This window comes from Python bivittatus, unplaced genomic scaffold (genome assembly GCF_059951505.1).
Source record: "Python bivittatus isolate LINGU-HERP-01145 unplaced genomic scaffold, Pbiv_v1 ctg000610_np1212, whole genome shotgun sequence".
In the NCBI taxonomy this organism is placed as follows: Eukaryota; Metazoa; Chordata; class Lepidosauria; order Squamata; family Pythonidae; genus Python; species Python bivittatus.
In genome coordinates, this window is record NW_028277088.1 from 24,038,062 (window position 1) to 24,054,796 (window position 16,735).

At 38.9% G+C, this 16,735-nt stretch overlaps 1 protein-coding gene across 9 annotated transcripts in view; it reads left to right on the forward strand.

Annotated features, from left to right (window-relative positions):
* The window catches only part of DYNC1I1 (dynein cytoplasmic 1 intermediate chain 1), a 231,435-nt gene that overhangs the window by 30,790 nt on the left and 183,910 nt on the right, over positions 1-16,735 (forward strand). Inside the window, exon 1 of one of the 9 annotated variants that reach the window (XM_088150614.1) lies at positions 10,348-10,552. The exons of the other annotated variants lie outside the window; for them this stretch is intronic. The gene's annotated coding sequence lies outside the window, so the exon portion shown is untranslated. Of the gene's footprint in view, positions 1-10,347; positions 10,553-16,735 lie in introns of those variants that run through there. 9 annotated transcript variants of the gene reach the window in all.

Below are 16,735 nucleotides of genomic sequence, written 5' to 3' on the forward strand. Positions count from 1 at the left end.
TGAGATAAAGACAAAAGAAGAATTAAAGAAATTTCCAAAGAAGGTAAGTATTTCTCAACAAATTAAGCTTTTACAGCGACAGTTATCTGTGTTAACAATAAGAGAAATGGAAATAAAAATGAGCGATGTAAAGCAGAAAAACTGAGTTTGCAAACAAACCAGGGAAATGGTTGGCATATAAATTATGAAAAGAAAAAGAAAAGAAAATGATACTGAAACTACAAGAAGGAGACCCTGTATTAATGGATAGTGTGGCCTTGCAAAAAGCATTTCATCAATATCATTCTAACTTGTATAAAACAAGTGACATCTCTTTGGAGAAAATAGATGAATACCTAAAGAAACAAAATTTTCCAAGGATTAGATAGGAACAGAAACAGATTATGAATGGACCTATAACAATAAGGGAAGTTTCTGAAGCTATAAAAAAGATTAAATCAGGTAAGGTGACTGGAACAGATGGATTATCAGGTTCTTATTATACATGTTTTAAGGATGAACTTTTACACCTTTACAAAATACGATAAACTGTAGTTTACAGGGAGGAAAGATCCCAGAGAGTTGGCATCTTATAGCACTAATACCTAAAGAGGGACAAGATTTGACTTTAACAAGAAATTATAGGCCGATATCATTGAATAATGACTGCAAATTGTTTACGATTGTGGCTGAATGAAAATAATTTTGCAAGAATTTATCCATGAGGATCAATGAGGGTTTTTACCTAAAAGACAGTTAAAGGACGATCTTAGAATGTGTTAGATATTTTGGAATATTTGGAGCAACGTAATGAAAAACAAACTCCACTGATTTTCTTAGATGAGGAGAAGGCCTTTGACAATTTGAATTGGGCTTTCCTGTTCAAAGTTTTGGAAGATATGAACTTTGGAGAGAATTTTATAAAATGGGTAAGATCAATTTATACTTCACAGAATGCACAAATTATTGTCAATGGAGATTTAACAAAGCCTTGTGAGATACCAAAGGAACAAGACAGGGATGTCCACTGTCTCCTCTCTTGTTTATTTTGGTCCTTGAAATAGAGATAAAAGACAAGATGAGAGGATTATGGGATAAAGCTTTTTTAAAAAACTGTTATAAATTAAGGGCTTTGGAGATGGCTTGGTGTTGGTTTTGTACAGTCATTTAAAGGGAATTGAAACATTAATGGGAAAACTAAAAGAATTTGGTATATTAGAAGGTTTTAAGATCAACAAACAGAAGATGAAGATGTTAACAAAAAAACATGAAAATAGAAGATCAAACAGAACTGATGAATAAAACAGGTTTTAAGATTGAGAAAAAAATATCTGGGTATCACTATGACAAATATGAATTGTATATTATTTCAAAATAACTATGTTAAGACATGGAATGAAGTTAAAAAGATATGTTAAGATGAGAGAAGCTATAATTGTCATTGTTGGGGAGAATTTCTGGGATAAAAATGAGTGTTCTGCTTAGAATAATCTTTTTGTTCCAGATAATACTTGTTTTGACAACTAATGCACCATTTAACTGTGGCAAAAGGATATATCTAAATTTGTGTGGCAGGGGAAAAAAACCACAAATTAAATATAAGGTGTTACAAGATGCAAAGGAAAGAGGAGGATTGGGTTTACCAGATTTGAAATTGTATTTTGCGGCTTGCTGTTTGGTTTGGATGAAAGAGTGGGTGTTGCAGAGAAATAGAAGACTTTTAGAGTTAAAAGGATATGACTTGAGATTTGGGTGGCATGGGTATTTGTGGTACAACAAAGTCAAGGTTAATGTGGATTTTAAAAATCATTATTTTAGATGTGCCATATTGAGAATATGGAATAGATACAAATCCAGGTTATGCCCAAAAACACCTTTGTGGCTCTCGGGACAAGAAGCATTTTATAGATGAGAAATAATAGGCAAATACAAATATTTGTAAGTAGATAAAAGAATGTATGGTTTTGAACATTGTAAGACTGAGTTTGAAATGGAATTATGTACAAATGATGAACATGCAATTGCTAAAATGTATAAACTTCTTTGAAATTTGAAACGGAAGAAGAACAAGTGAAAGAATGTATGATAAAGTGAGCTAAAAATTTTGGTTATAATACAGAGCTGGAACAATGGGAAAAGATGTGGTTGAAAGGATTGAAATTCACACTATATTATAATCTTAAAAAGAATATTTACAAAAAGATGTGCCGTTGGTATATGTCACCAGAGAAATTGTCTAGAATATGTAAAGGGATTTCAAATACATGTTGGAAATGTGAACAAGAAGGGACATTTTATTATGCTTGGTGGATGTGTAAAAACTCTAGAAAATTTTGGATTCAAATACATACAGGTAGTCCTCGCTATCTGACCACAATAGGGACCAGAATTTAGGTTGCTAAGTGATTTGGTCATTAAGTGAATTGGAGCTGATTTTTTTTTTACCACAGTCTTTTTTACCATGGTCCTGAAGTGAATCACTGTGGTCATTAAGTGAATCACATGGTTGTGAAGCAAATCACATGGTCATTAAGCAAATCCAGCTTCCCCAATGGACGTTTTTTGCTGGAATTTGCTTAAAAACCACATGATTCACTTAACGACCATGTGATTCACTTAACTAAAATGGTGATTCGCTTAATGACTGTCATAAAAAAGGTCGCAAATCATGATCATGTGACTGCAGGGTCATAAACACTTTTCCTAAGGCCATTGTAACTCTGGACATAATTAAACAAACTGTCATTAAGCAAGGACCACCTGTACTCTGATGCAGAGGATTTTAAAGACTAATATATAATTGAGACCAAAGATCTTTCTTTTGGGACTAATGGACGAACAGTTGGAAAAAAGACATGGAACATTGTTTTGTATATGAAAACTGCAGCGAGATTATTGTATGCACAGAAATGGAAAGACTTAGCAATACCTATGGTGGAGGAATAGCTGGTGAAGAAGATGGAACTCACTGAGAAGGCCAAATTGACTTCTTTGATTAGAGAAAAGACAATATCTTTATTTATTGCTGACTGGAAACCCCTTATGGACTTTTTGTGAAAAACAGAAAAAAAATGAACTCATGATTTATGGTTTTGATGGTTAGACAGGATAGATTATAGAAAAAAGAGAGACATGTTATAACTTTAGAGAAAGAGGTAAATTTATAATTGTATTTATAACTGCTGTAAAGAAGATCAGAGGCCACTTCTTTATATCTTTTTTCTTTCTTTTCTATTTTTCTTTTACTTTTTTCTTTTATGCACTTTTAGCTTTCTCTTTGATTTCTTTTTCTTATTTACTTCTTATTAGTTTGTATTAGTTTTTATCTTTTTAAAAAAACTTTTAATAACATATATATATATGTGTGTATATATACAATGTGTGTGTGTGTGTCTATGTGTACACACACACACACACGCACATATTTATCTGTGATGGCAAGTTTTCTGCGGGTTGTGTGTATTCTCTCACGTAGGAGGGCTTGTTCAAGTCGCTCGTAAATGCGGTTAGCTTGTGGAGATTTGAGAGTCCTTTTCGTTCTGAGAAAAGCTGGGATGGTCCCAGTGTCTCTGCATCGTAGTAGGAAGGTTAAGGAGCATAGTAGGTGTGCTTTTTTGTTCCGGAGTGTTCCTAGTCTCCGTGTCTGTCAGAACATTTCCTCCCTGTAGAGGCGTTCAATGTATTGTCGAAGGCTTTCACGGCCGGCATACGATGGCTGGTGTGGGTGTTCCGGGCTGTGTGGCCGTGTTCTTGAAGTTTTGTTTCCTAACGTTTCGCCAGCACCTGTGACCGGCATCTTCAGAGTGCAGGAGCACAGACAGAAGCAGTTCTCTCTGTGCCCAGGGTGATGTGACCCTTCTGTGGGTATTTATAGAGATCTGGGGGGGGGGGGGAAATGAGAAGCCAGGACTGGGACAAGATTGACACCCTAACCTACAGGAAAATGGAAAAGGATATCATTGACCACACAACCAGGCAAAAGCAAAAGTTTAACAAATGCCAAAACAATCAACCAAAACCGGCGCTGGATCCCGCCCGCATTGTCATCAATTTGACAGAACGCCAACTTGCGCCAGAAGAAACCGCCATCCTAGCCAAGGGAGGAAACTTCGCAATCACACCCCCCAGAATTCCTGTGGAAGATATCATCGCCAATGTGGAATCAGCCATCCGCCACCGTCCTGAAGAGGAAGCAGAGGAAATAAGGGGTGAGATAGCAAGGATCCTACGGAGAGCAAAGCCTCCCACCAGCAACATAACGAGGAAAGAGAGAAATGCCCTAGAAACCCTCAATTTGGACCCCGACATCATCATCCTGCCGGCTGACAAGGGCAACGCCACGGTAATTATGAAAACAGATGAATACAAAGACAAAGTTAGAGAACTACTAGACCCCACCACATACAGAAAACTAAAACGGGATCCGACCAGCAAAATCATGAAACAAACCAACACCCTGACGAGGAGCTCCTCCCTTCACCCCAACGTACTTCAACGCATATGCAAGACAGAAGCCCTTACACCCAGACTATACGGACTCCCCAAAATCCACAAAGACTCGATCCCACTCAGGCCCTTCGTAAGCGCCATTGGCTCCCCGACATATGAATTATCCAAACATCTGGCCACCCTTCTACAGACCCACGTTGGACAGACTCCAGCCCACATCAGAGACTCAGGACATTTCATCGACAAAATCAGCACCCTGAAACTCAACCCCACGGACAAACTGGTCAGCTTTGACGTGGTCTCCTTGTTCACCAAGGTACCAGTGAGGGACACCCTGGCACTCATCAAATAGATCTTCCCAGAAGACATAACAGCCTTATTTCAGCACTGCCTAACAACCAGTTACTTCCTACGGGATAATGAGTACTACGAACAGATGGACGGTGTCGCCATGGGAAGCCCCCTGAGCCTAGTCGTAGCAAATTTCTACATGGAACATTTTGAAAAACGGGCTTTAGAAACCACACCCGCTACCCCAACAGTCTGGTTCCGATTTGTGGATGACACCTTTGCAATTTGGAGTCAGGATGAAGAAGACCTAGAGAAGTTCCTGAACCACCTAAACAGCGTCCACCCCAATATACAATTCACCATGGAAAAAGAAGTGGACGGCCAACTTCCATTTCTAGACATGTTGGTCATACGCAAACCAGACCTCAAATTAGGACACAAAGTCTACAGAAAACCCACCCACACAGACCGGTACCTACACAAAAACTCCAACCACCACCCACGTCAGAAAAGAGGCATTATCAAAACCCTCATGGATCGTGCCAATCGGATCTGCGAAACCCAATTCCTAAACTCTGAACTTAACCACCTTAATTGGGTCCTACAAGTGAATGGCTACTCCAAAAATGAAATAAAAAGAGCCATCAAACCAAGAAAGCAACATGCAACTGAAGAAGAAAAACAGCCACCCACCAACAAAGTATTTCTGCCCTATATCAAAGGGGTCACAGACCGCATGGGAAAACTGATGGAAAAACACAATTTCCAAACAATCTTCAGACCCACCAGAAAAGTACAAGAAGTGTTAAAATCAGCAAAAGACAAAAGGGATCCCCTCACCGCCGCAGGAGTATACCGCATACCATGCAGTTGCAGGCAAGTATACATCGGGACCACAAAACGCAGCATCCATACCAGGATAAAAGAACACGAAAGGCACTGCAGACTACAGCAACCAGAAAAATCTGCAGTAGCTGAACATGCTCTCAAGCACACTGGACACAAAATCCTATTTGAAAACACAGAGATACTGGACAACACCAACAGCCACTATACCAGGCTATACCGGGAAGCCATTGAGATTCACAAACACCAGCACAGTTTCAATAAAAAAGAGGAGAGTCTAAAAATCAACAAAACCTGGCTACCAATCCTGAAAAATACAGCCTGCAAAAGGTCAACGAACTCAGCTCAGCCACCAGGACATGTGAACAGTTCACACAATGAACTTGCTAATCACCGCCAGCAGCCCCTCGTTAACAATTCAATAGAAGAAAAAACCCTGCCTAATCCCCAGGAAGATACACACATATTCTGACACCAAAACAAGCAGCCACTCAGTAACTCACCCCCCCCCCCACCCCCAATCCCCCTTTCCCCCCTCCCGATCTCTATAAATACCCACAGAAGGGTCACATCACCCTGGGCACAGAAAGAACTGCTTCTGTCTGTGCTCCTGCACTCTGAAGATGCCGGTCACAGGTGCTGGCGAAACGTTAGGAAACAAAACTTCAAGAACACGGCCACACAGCCCGGAACACCCACACCAGGCATCGTATGCCGGCCGTGAAAGCCTTCGACAATTATATAGAATTCTTTAAAAGCCATATGAATGTTGGTCATAAAAAATATTTTTCAGGAGCAGAAAATAGTTGAAAATTCTAAAAACAATAATTTTACTAATTTTATTGCTGTAGAAATACATGTTCCTTTTCCTCGTTCCTCCAGAGCAATTGACCACTTTTTTATTTTAGGCATCTCCAAAGATCTTTCTGTTTTGGAAGATTTGTTATATTGTCACTGTTTTAAATTGCCATTTATTAAGCAGAACTATTTATTTCATTTTAAAAATTTAAATTATAGCTGTGCTATTCAAGCTGTTCTGTAAAGACTTTTTGCTAGAACAGGTGGGGCATAAATATTTAAAAAATAAAAATAACAAAGTATGGGGAGGGCTGGTTAAGACTGGATTAAGAAGTTAAAAAATAATGTTATTTGACTGTCAGAAGCATGATAGTCATAACAATTACAGCAATTTATTTAGAATTAGTTTTCCCTGCATGTTCTTACAAAATTTGTATTTTATATGGAGATAATAATAATTTTCTTCTAAACAGTTTCCTTAGAAAATCTCAATTGATGTAGTTTTAAAATTCTTTGACTTAACATATAGTCACCAAGAATATACCCACTATACAATTATACATAAATCATACAGTAATTCATTGCTCTGGGAAAAATAAAATAATCTCTCCAGCTAGGAGAATTATGTTATCTTCACCATTTCTTCTAAGATAACTAAGCTGTCACATTCTTTGTGATGCACTTTCATCTTACCAGCAAAGGTACCCTGTTAATAAGCACACAGATTTGGTAGCTGTAGCATAAGCAGCATGCTGGGCATACAAATAAAAGAGAAACGCCTTTAGCAACGCATACATTAAATCACACAATTATAATTACCATGCAAGTTGAGAAGTAGATGGTTTTCTCAAAGGAACTGGTACATATTTCAAATATTGCCTGTTTTGAAATCATTTTAAAAAATAAAAAGTTTAATTATATTTGATTTTAAAATTACATGAATAGTAATGCTGTATTATGAAGGTACTTCACAGGATGTGGCCTTAGTTAGAATCTGGGGGGTCCTCAAATCAAATCAAATCAAATCAAATCAAATCAAATCAGTCCTCAAAGGAGTTGTATGTGTGGGATCCATAAGGGTTGTTCAACTACAATTTCCATACTGACTGGGAATTATAGAAATTGTTCTCAAACAAATTTGCAGAGCACCAGGTTTGGGAGATTAGATAGATGTTGTCTTTATATATATTTTTCCTGATTCTATGCATTTCAGTTACTTGATTTCTCAAATGCAAATTGCTTAAGTGCCTTTTTAGATGTATAGACCTTGAAACAATGCATATAATTCAAATGAATTCATTCAGATTATGAGGGAAAAGGCAACTTCTTTCAAGGCATTAAATTCCATTCATGGATGAAAAAAAAGATTTTAGTAAGCAAATACGCTCACAGCAGAGTGGTGAAGAAATTTCTAGAGAAACCAGTGGATGACCATTGGATCTGGGAGGATGGAGAAAAGGATAGCTGCAGTCAGTGGTATAAAAAAACGAAGGCAACAATAGGTGGGGCCAACTGATTTTGATTTCCCAACCATCTGTTTTCTTGCAATAGTGCTAAAAACATTTAACATTTTCACTGAGCTAAAGTATACTCAAAGAGATTGATTCAATAGGCTTTTGTAGGATAATAACTGAATCTTAGCTGCAAAAAATGGTCTTCACCACTCTTTCTAGCCATCCAGTTATTCAGTCAAGTCACTATTCCCAGATGAAAATAAGCAGCCTATGGTTAGAGTAATGCTAGATATGTAGATTCAGAATAACATCTTTCATATAAAACATAGAATAGTAGATACCTTTGGAATCATCTTCTATAGTTGGGCATGTTGGTGACTGTTTTTTTTTCTCTGACAATTGATAAACATCAATTATAATCAAGCATGAAAAGATAAGTTGAAACTTATCAGTTAGTAAAAGAGAGTGTCTCCTTCAAATCAAGCTTAACGTCACGGACACATCCATTTAGCTTTCTTGGCAACACTGTGGAAGTGGACTGCCATTGTCGTCTTCTGTATATATATAGAGTGGTACCTCGGGTCACGAACGCTTCTGTTCACGACCAATTCGGGTCACGAACAGCTCTGTTCGCAAAATTTTGCTTCCGTTTGCGAATGCCAGATCGGGTGACGAACAGGATCCGCGGCCATTTTCCCTCCTGTGACACGTGGTCGTGACTTCCTGTAGGGAGGGGGACTCTCCCTCCAAGCAATAACCACCTCCCCACCCGCCTTCCTGTCCTCCACGCCAGAAGTCGCGTCGAGCAAGGTTAGCGTTCTCTCTCTTCGTACTGTACTTTATGTCATATTTTTGTGGTTTAAAAAAACAACAACATATGGTTCAGAACGGATTAACCGTAATTACATTGAACCTTATGGGAAAATTTGATTCGGGTCGCAACCAATTCGGGTCGCGACCAGAGTCACGGAACGAATTAAGTTCGTGAACCGAGGTACCACTGTATTTTCTTTTTTACTTCCCTATCTATCCTATAACTCAGAGAAATCTGGGATGGGGGTGGTGGTGTCTCCCAACAAAGTATTAACCAATCTTGCTTAATTTTTCAAGATCAGCCAAAATGAATCAGGTGCTGCCATTTACCTGGGTAACCAATTAGGCTATTAATTAATTACATTAATTAAGGAACCACTAACAAAATCAACTGCTAAGTCCTATAATACAGTAATAAAATCACCATGTACATTCTATACCACTATCAGAAAGTCATAGGTAATATAAATCCATGTCAACATTTAGTACAATCAAGCAGTTTTTGACAAGACCTTTTTTCTCAATGGTATGATGTAAGCCTGGAATCGATTAGATTTATATATTTTAATAAATTCAGTTTTACATGCTGATCAGATGGGACATATATTAAAAATATTTCAGAATATTGAATTTAAAACTTTCTTTCATATTTCTCCCAAGATCCAGATTAACAGTCAATACATTATATATTATAGATGTAATACACCCATACCTTTATTCAGATCGATAAAGTATATAAGAAGCTTATGCAATAATAAATGTATTGGTCTTTAATATGTTAATAAACCTCTGTGTTTGATCAAGTCCACACAGCCATGGATCCCACTGGTATCCCATGCCAGCACCAGTTGGAGCAGAAGACGCCTGATTTCTACTTGGTCACACTTTGTGCACCATAGCTAAGGTGCTTGGCCTTCCTGTCCAGATAACGATACCTTGCACTGCACCAGGAGATGTAACTGGCTGTTGCATTCTCATACCCCCACATGCGTGGATTGTCAAACTAACACAATTACAAGTTTTTAATACGTACATTTTTATGTCGAAGTCATAATGTTGAGTGCACAACCTAAGGGGTGTGTGTGTGTGTTCCTGCCATTGATTCAATGTCTATAATGGATACAAACTTAGCTTGCTGGAGGAAGCATTGATTGACATGTGGGGTTCTCAGCTTTCTGAGGTCAATGGCAGTTAAAATGATCTTGGGCTGGCTTAAAACGAAGTTTTTAAGAGTTTGAAGATTGCAATGGTGTGTACAGGGCTTTTGTTGCCACTTCCCCATAGAATGTCGCGGCACCTATAAGAGAAGAAAGAGGGATGATACCGTACATTGGAAAAACACTACAGAGCTACATATGGAAGATGGGGTGTCTGGATCGCCCATCAAGTAACACGAATGAATCAAGGAGATTCCCGAATAAACCAAGCTGTCTGCAGCACGTGGACAGCACCCTAAACCTGCAACTCAGAGAAGCCACAAAGCTCTCTTCTTCCTGCAAACATCTCTGCTTACGCCCATAGGCCAAGGCCTGGCGGCCCCCTCCCTACTGGCCAATGGCTAGCTGCGGGCTGCGTTGTTTTGGCCCTCTCCGACCTGGAGTCGTAGGGTCGTGGGAGGGGGAAGAGCCGCCTGAGCCAGAACCGAGGTGGGAGGGAAGCGGCCGCGGCGGGGCGGGGCGGAGCCTGGCCGGCGTGAGGCAGCACATTTCTGGAAGAGGCGGCCGTCGCAGCAGCCGTGGTATCAGCCTCTACGCTGTCGGTGACAGCGAGGAGCCAGGCGAGCATCCTCTTCCCAGCAGGAACAGCTGGCACCGCCTAGCCGCAGCCTCCCTCGGCTCCCTCTCTGAGCGCCTCCTGGTTATCTCAGCCCTGCGCAAAGGCTCCCAAAGCAGCGAGACAGCCTAGGATAATCCTTGCGCAAGGTAATGCCAGCCCGACCACCGGGTTGCGTTTGGCTCTCTGTGGGTGATGCCCTGCTCTTCCTTTCTCCCTCCCTCCCTCCCTTTTCTCTGCCCTTCAAGCCCCGGAGAAAGATGCTGCAGTTGAATCGTTTTTCGGGGCGTACCTGCCTCGATAGCGATTCGAGACTCCAAGATGGTTTTAAGGGCATCAGCTGGCAAAGAGATGGTGGCTGGGGAATTTTTAGAGTGCGTTTATTATGTTCTCTCCCTCCACCCCCACCGGAGGAGGAGGATTAGAACTGGTTGCAAAATATGAAGAATATTCTTTCAAGATTGGCATTAAGAAGTCTGCTCTCTGAAGTGGGAGTGTCTTCCAGAAAAGGTTGATCTGGGCATTCCCTAGATGGTCATCTGAAGCTGGGTGCAGGAGCTCGAGTCCAGATAGATTGTCTCATTTGTGGATATGATGGTTTGGTCAGAACTGACAGTGTTTTAAAACATGCTGTATCCCAGCTTCCTAAAGAGGAGGCTCAGCCATGATACTGTGATTTGTCACAATCGGCACTTGGTGGGAGAAGGAAATGAAATACTACTCTTTACAGCAGGGCTTCTCAACCTTGGCAGCTTTAAGATGTGCGGACTTCAACTCCCAGAACTCCCCAGCCAGCATGCTGGCTGGGGAATTCTGGGAGTTGAAGTCCGCACATCTTAAAGTTGCTAAGATTGAGGAACACTGCTTTAGAGGATGACTTGGTTTATTCTGATAGGAAAGAGGTTAACCCAAACAGGGGGATTGGAAAAGGTGAGAAGGCTGATCTATGGAGTAATCAAAAGATATCAGCTAGATTTTCTGGGATTCTAGTCTTTATTTACATTTTTACTTATTTATTGCAAGTGTTTCTAGATTGCCTAACTCTGACAACACCTGGCAGCTTACAATAAGAGATAAGTATGGCCTCCCAGTCACCCAAATGCCCCATAGCAATCCACTTGCAGCTGTCTTTTTTTTTTAAGTGTCTTTTCTATCTTATAGAAGACCAACAGGGAGGTGCTAGGCATTTCTCCAGAAGCAAGATGTTCCATTGGTTCCATATCAGCTTCAATTCTTGCAGGGATGGGACCCCAAGTGTTTCCTCTTGAGCACAGAAGATGATTTGCAATAAATTGGTAGGGTTTTTATAATAGGTTTAACTCCAAGTGGATTAAAGGGACCTTCTGCCACCTGGTTGCCTTGGACTTCAACTGTGATAGTTCTCATTGAGCATAGTCAAAGGTCCCTTAGTATTTTAAATACCAACACATTAGTAGAATATCAACTGGGAAAAAAATCATTAAGATGTAAATGACTATTAAAATAACAAAGTATTCAGTAGCTTTCACAGTTTTCTGCTAACTGTATTGAACAGAACAAGACATTCGCATTGACTTCATTAGTACTTATTCCTAGGTAAGTGGTACAGGTTGGAGTTTTAATTGATTTATTAATTATCATTTGCATGCACAAGCCCCTAAGGATTAGGAAACTAAATAAAATATGTTAATAATTAGTTTCCTATAAAATGTTTCTATCTTAACTTGAATAATGCATTTTATTTGAATTTAAGCGTCATAGTTGTTTCACTTTTTAAAGTTCATTATGGAGCCTTTTTGAATTTAGAGCATATAGTGGGGTTTTTAAGTACCTTTCGGAGATTTGGAATGTCATCCAGTGACTTTTAATATTTTGTGATGAAGATTAAGGGGAGACTGATCATTGGTAAGAGATCTTTTTCTGTTGCTCTACAGAATAAGGCTAGAGGTAATGGTTGGAACTGGTCAGCTAGATTTTAGCTAAATGTTACAATCACAATTAAGAACTGTTTGACAGTGAAGCTGATGCTGTAGATATGCAATTGGCTTTCATTTGCTGAAGGCATTAAAGCAGAAGTTGGACAACCATCTGTTAGAGATGTTGTACTTGCAAGTTCCCTGGGTCAAGACAGTTGTTGTTCTAGATGATCTTTAGTATCTCTTCCAATACTAAAAATTCAATGATTCTGAAAAAAAGTAACCTGATACATTTTAAAAAAATGATTGGGGGAAACTGGCAGTGGCAAACTTGGTCCTTCTGTGCAAGTATTAGGGTACTGAAACCTTCTAAGCCTTCCTGTGCTACGCTCAGCTGGATATGTTATTCATACCATGTCTACACATTTTTTTCTACATTGCATGAATTAGCCTTCTGGAACCTAGCACCTTCCAGAATCCCCGAGCCCAGACTTGGTCTATGCACGGGAAATTTATCCCTGGGTTGATTTTTTTCCAGCAAAACATTATCAGTATACAAGAGAGAGACATCAATTTTGCAGAATTCTATGGTTTTCAGAAGGATCAAAAATCCTTAACAGGAAAAAAAAACCTAAAGAGGATTCCATAAAAATACTGTTGTGGTGGTGCAGGGTTTTTTTTTTAAGTTTTGTAAACAACAAGAAGAGTTTATCATGACTCTTCACACCCCCTTTATGTCCTCGTTTTTCTTCCTGCTCACCTGTGGGAAATGAAAAATGGACAGGAGCAGTGAAATCAGGGTGGCTACAACAGCCACAGATTGCAGCCACTGCAGTTTTCTATCTCTCTGTCCAGAAACCAGAATGGAGAATTAGTCACAGATTATCCTCCTCTTCAAATGGCAAGTTGATTGAGGTTTAGATGAGTAAAACTGTTACAAACCAGGATGTTAAGTTGTGGTTACAAAACTGGTCCCTAAACCTAATCTAATCCACAGTTTGAATTCATAAGCCATGCTGGGCCTCATCCCATTACAGCTTAGCATCTTGTGCAAATTTAGTCAAAATGTGACATGACATTCATGTAATCTGGTTTGGTATTGACTCTCCTTTTTATGTTATGCCTTTTCCTCTCTCACTGTTATGCACATACTGCCTATCACTATAATTTGTTTTCTTTTGATTGTGTTCAATAAAAATAGGATTTTAGAAATGTTTACCAAAAAAAAAAAGAGACTTCCCCCCCTAATGTTAAACTTTGTAGGATCTTTGTCTGTGCCTTCATTAATAAGACAGGCTTTCAGTGGTGAGGCAGTGCATTCAATTCTTCTACATTGGGAAGGCATAAAATAATACATTTAGGCTATCATAGCAAAGATCAGTTAATTTGCCAAGTTACCTGTAAATATTGTGCAGGTATGGATTGGTGGGAGGTAAGTGATTGTTGGGGGAGGGAACTTCAGGGAAAGGTAAAATTAGCATCAATCATATATCTCCCATGTTGCAAAAAGATTGCCATGCCCTGATTTCTACCTCTGTATCAAAAAGTCTGTGATGAAAGGATGCTAGATGCAGTTTACTAAATGTTCTTTGGAAAAAAATCAACAACCAATTGAAATGATTGAATTTTTAATATTATATTATCTAAAATTTTAGAAACACTAGAACATTTACACAATGAAATTATCTACTCTTCTACTTGGCTGATATCCACAAATGGTGCCCCTAATTCTTTCAAATGTAATTATAAACAATTGTGCTGATGAAGACAGGATGTGGAAGACATGAAGAGTGGTGTCATTTTGCATTTGTGCTCAGATGGCTGAGGAGAGAGTGGTTCCATTATTTCCCTTCCACTTTTGTATATGGGGAAAAGCAGATGACTTTACTAATGAGATAAAAAATGCAGCGTCTGGATAATTCTGCATAGGAGGTTTGTTTAAGCGCTTTGAATGCGCATTCCAACCCTGCTTTATGTTGGTCGCTTTTTGCTTCCATTTGAAAAATCAGCTAATTTTTTGCATCTTCTTCCAAGTACCTACATGAAAAAGCTAACTGTTGGATTGGAAAAGTTCAGTAGGAGTGAAAAAAGGTTGCAATAATCTAGGTTTGATTTCAGTTGTTATCCTTTATAGTCTAGTCGTTCAAGTGGGAGAGTCAAAATGGTCCCATCCATGCAGAATAGAGCTGATTTTTGTGGAGAAGTAAAGAATATGCGTGTGGACTCTGTACTGCAATGTTTTACTGTAGGTTCGATGTGTCTTTTTCTATAAGAGATGTATGAAAACTGGGACCTCAATGGTCCTTGATTTCACATCTCTTTTATGTGGCTCCCAGAGCTCCCTCCTACCACACTTGCCAAAAACCGATGGGATATTTCTCTCCATTTGAGATGGGGAACACACAAGAACTGTATTATAAACTTTTTTAAAAAAAATACTCACTCCCCTTCCCCCCATCTCAAGGGAAAAAAACTCAGAAAAAGCTACCCTATGTGAGACAAGACCCTATTCATTTTGCAACATAGCCCTGGACTGATTGTTCTTCTTCTGTGTGCAACACGGTCCTAGAAACCAAAGAATTGACTACAGTACTCTGATTATAATTTCACTCTCTGTATTAGAGCAGCACTTTTCTGGTCACCCAAAGGTCAGAAAACATATCCAAGCTTATCTTCAGGATGATTTTGTTATATTTTATTTATTTTGCATCATTTATATGCCTTCCACATAGGAGCCACTGGGTGGCTAACATCTAAAATCTGTAAGGAAACCACAAATCATGAAAGCATAACAATTAAAATGCAACATTTAAAAGAAGCACTGAAAAAGAAGCAGCTGTACTTGCTATGTTTTTTAAAACAGAAGATTAATGCTTGTTCACAATCTTATGAGCATTCTGTAGCCATCCCAAATCAAGAGTTACAGCTGAATTTAAATGTGTGCAAGCTTCTCTCACACCCCATGCATAGCAGCCTCATGCCACAAGTACAGAAGAGTTTGAGCTTGTGTGGCAGTGTGACCTTGCTTTTTTCAGCCCCCTCATCCCATGGATACCTCTGCTTTTTTTCCTCTTCCCTTCAAAGCTACTTTCTGAAACAAACAGAACATAAAAACTTCTATGACTTTCAGTAACCTTTGAGTTGACCTAATAAAATGATTGCCCCTTTTTTGAATATTTTAATGGACCATATAGCTACCTTTGCTTTCTTTATAATATACATATATTGCTTGCTGCTATTACTAGTGAAAAAATACTGGCAAGGCTCTTTATGGGAACTGAGACAAAGTGGACAAGTGCTGGGTTTCAGACCTACTAGCTTTGCCTCCTTTTTCTTCTGTGCTTCTGCTCAACAATTATGTTAACTTGCTAATTTCTGGGTCCTTCCACACTATTGGTTCCTAACACCACATAATACACTGCACTTCCACTATAAGTTACACAAATTGCAATTGACTTTTTCCACCATTCAGTGATCAGTATCATTATATCCTTATAAGTAGGAAAGGAAGAATTCACTTAAATATGTTCTTTTTGGTCAAGTTTAAAATCAAATATTTGATTTCTGTTGAACCATGCTATACATTTAAGGACTATATCACCTTGCTGTGATATCCTTAAATGTTTTAAAGTGCTTAAGGACAAATTAGAACATTGGCTGAGAGTTGGATTCTAGGCAGGGATAATACAGCATCAGAAAAGGTAGTGTGTTTTAAAGGAAATAATATTTTAATGTGCACTTAAATGCCTTTTATTTTAGAGTTCTATTACAGTTTCAGCATTTTAAAAACTTAGTAACATATTGAAAGTAAATTAAAATGAGACATAAAAAGCAAAGTAGTTTTGCTGATGCATGAATAAATTAAGAAATCCCTACTAGGAAAGAGATCCTAGTAAAATCCTTTTGCTAGAATCAATGCAAATGTCATAAAATAATGAGCCAACTTGGACAGGATGGGGATGGGCTGCATATAATCAACGAAGTACAAAAAACAGGCCGTATTTTAAAACAAGTTATGTGTCATAAATATTTAAGTGAGTGTCAGCAGTTCTCAGGGCAGTGGTGTCAGTTTTGTCAACAGTCAATAATTGCTCAGCTTCGGGCCTATAAGGAGCAGGGCAGAGAGTATGTTGGAAAATGGAAGAAGTGGGAAGAAAAAGCAATGAGTATAAGTCACCGTTGGTATAAAAGAGGAGCTGCATCCTCATGCTGACAGAGAATAATCAACTGTTTAATATCACTTAAATCTAGTTGTGATATTTTTATCAAGCTGTGCTGTGTCAAGTGCCTGAAAGGCTTCTGTCAAGTTCAGGCCTAGCAATTTAATTAAGCCATGTAAATCAGGGGTCTGTGATTTAGAGCTGAGTTCTCATCAGGAGCACTTGACAATAACTCAAATGGTAGGTAGTAAGCAACCTGTGGAATGCCAGCTGCTGC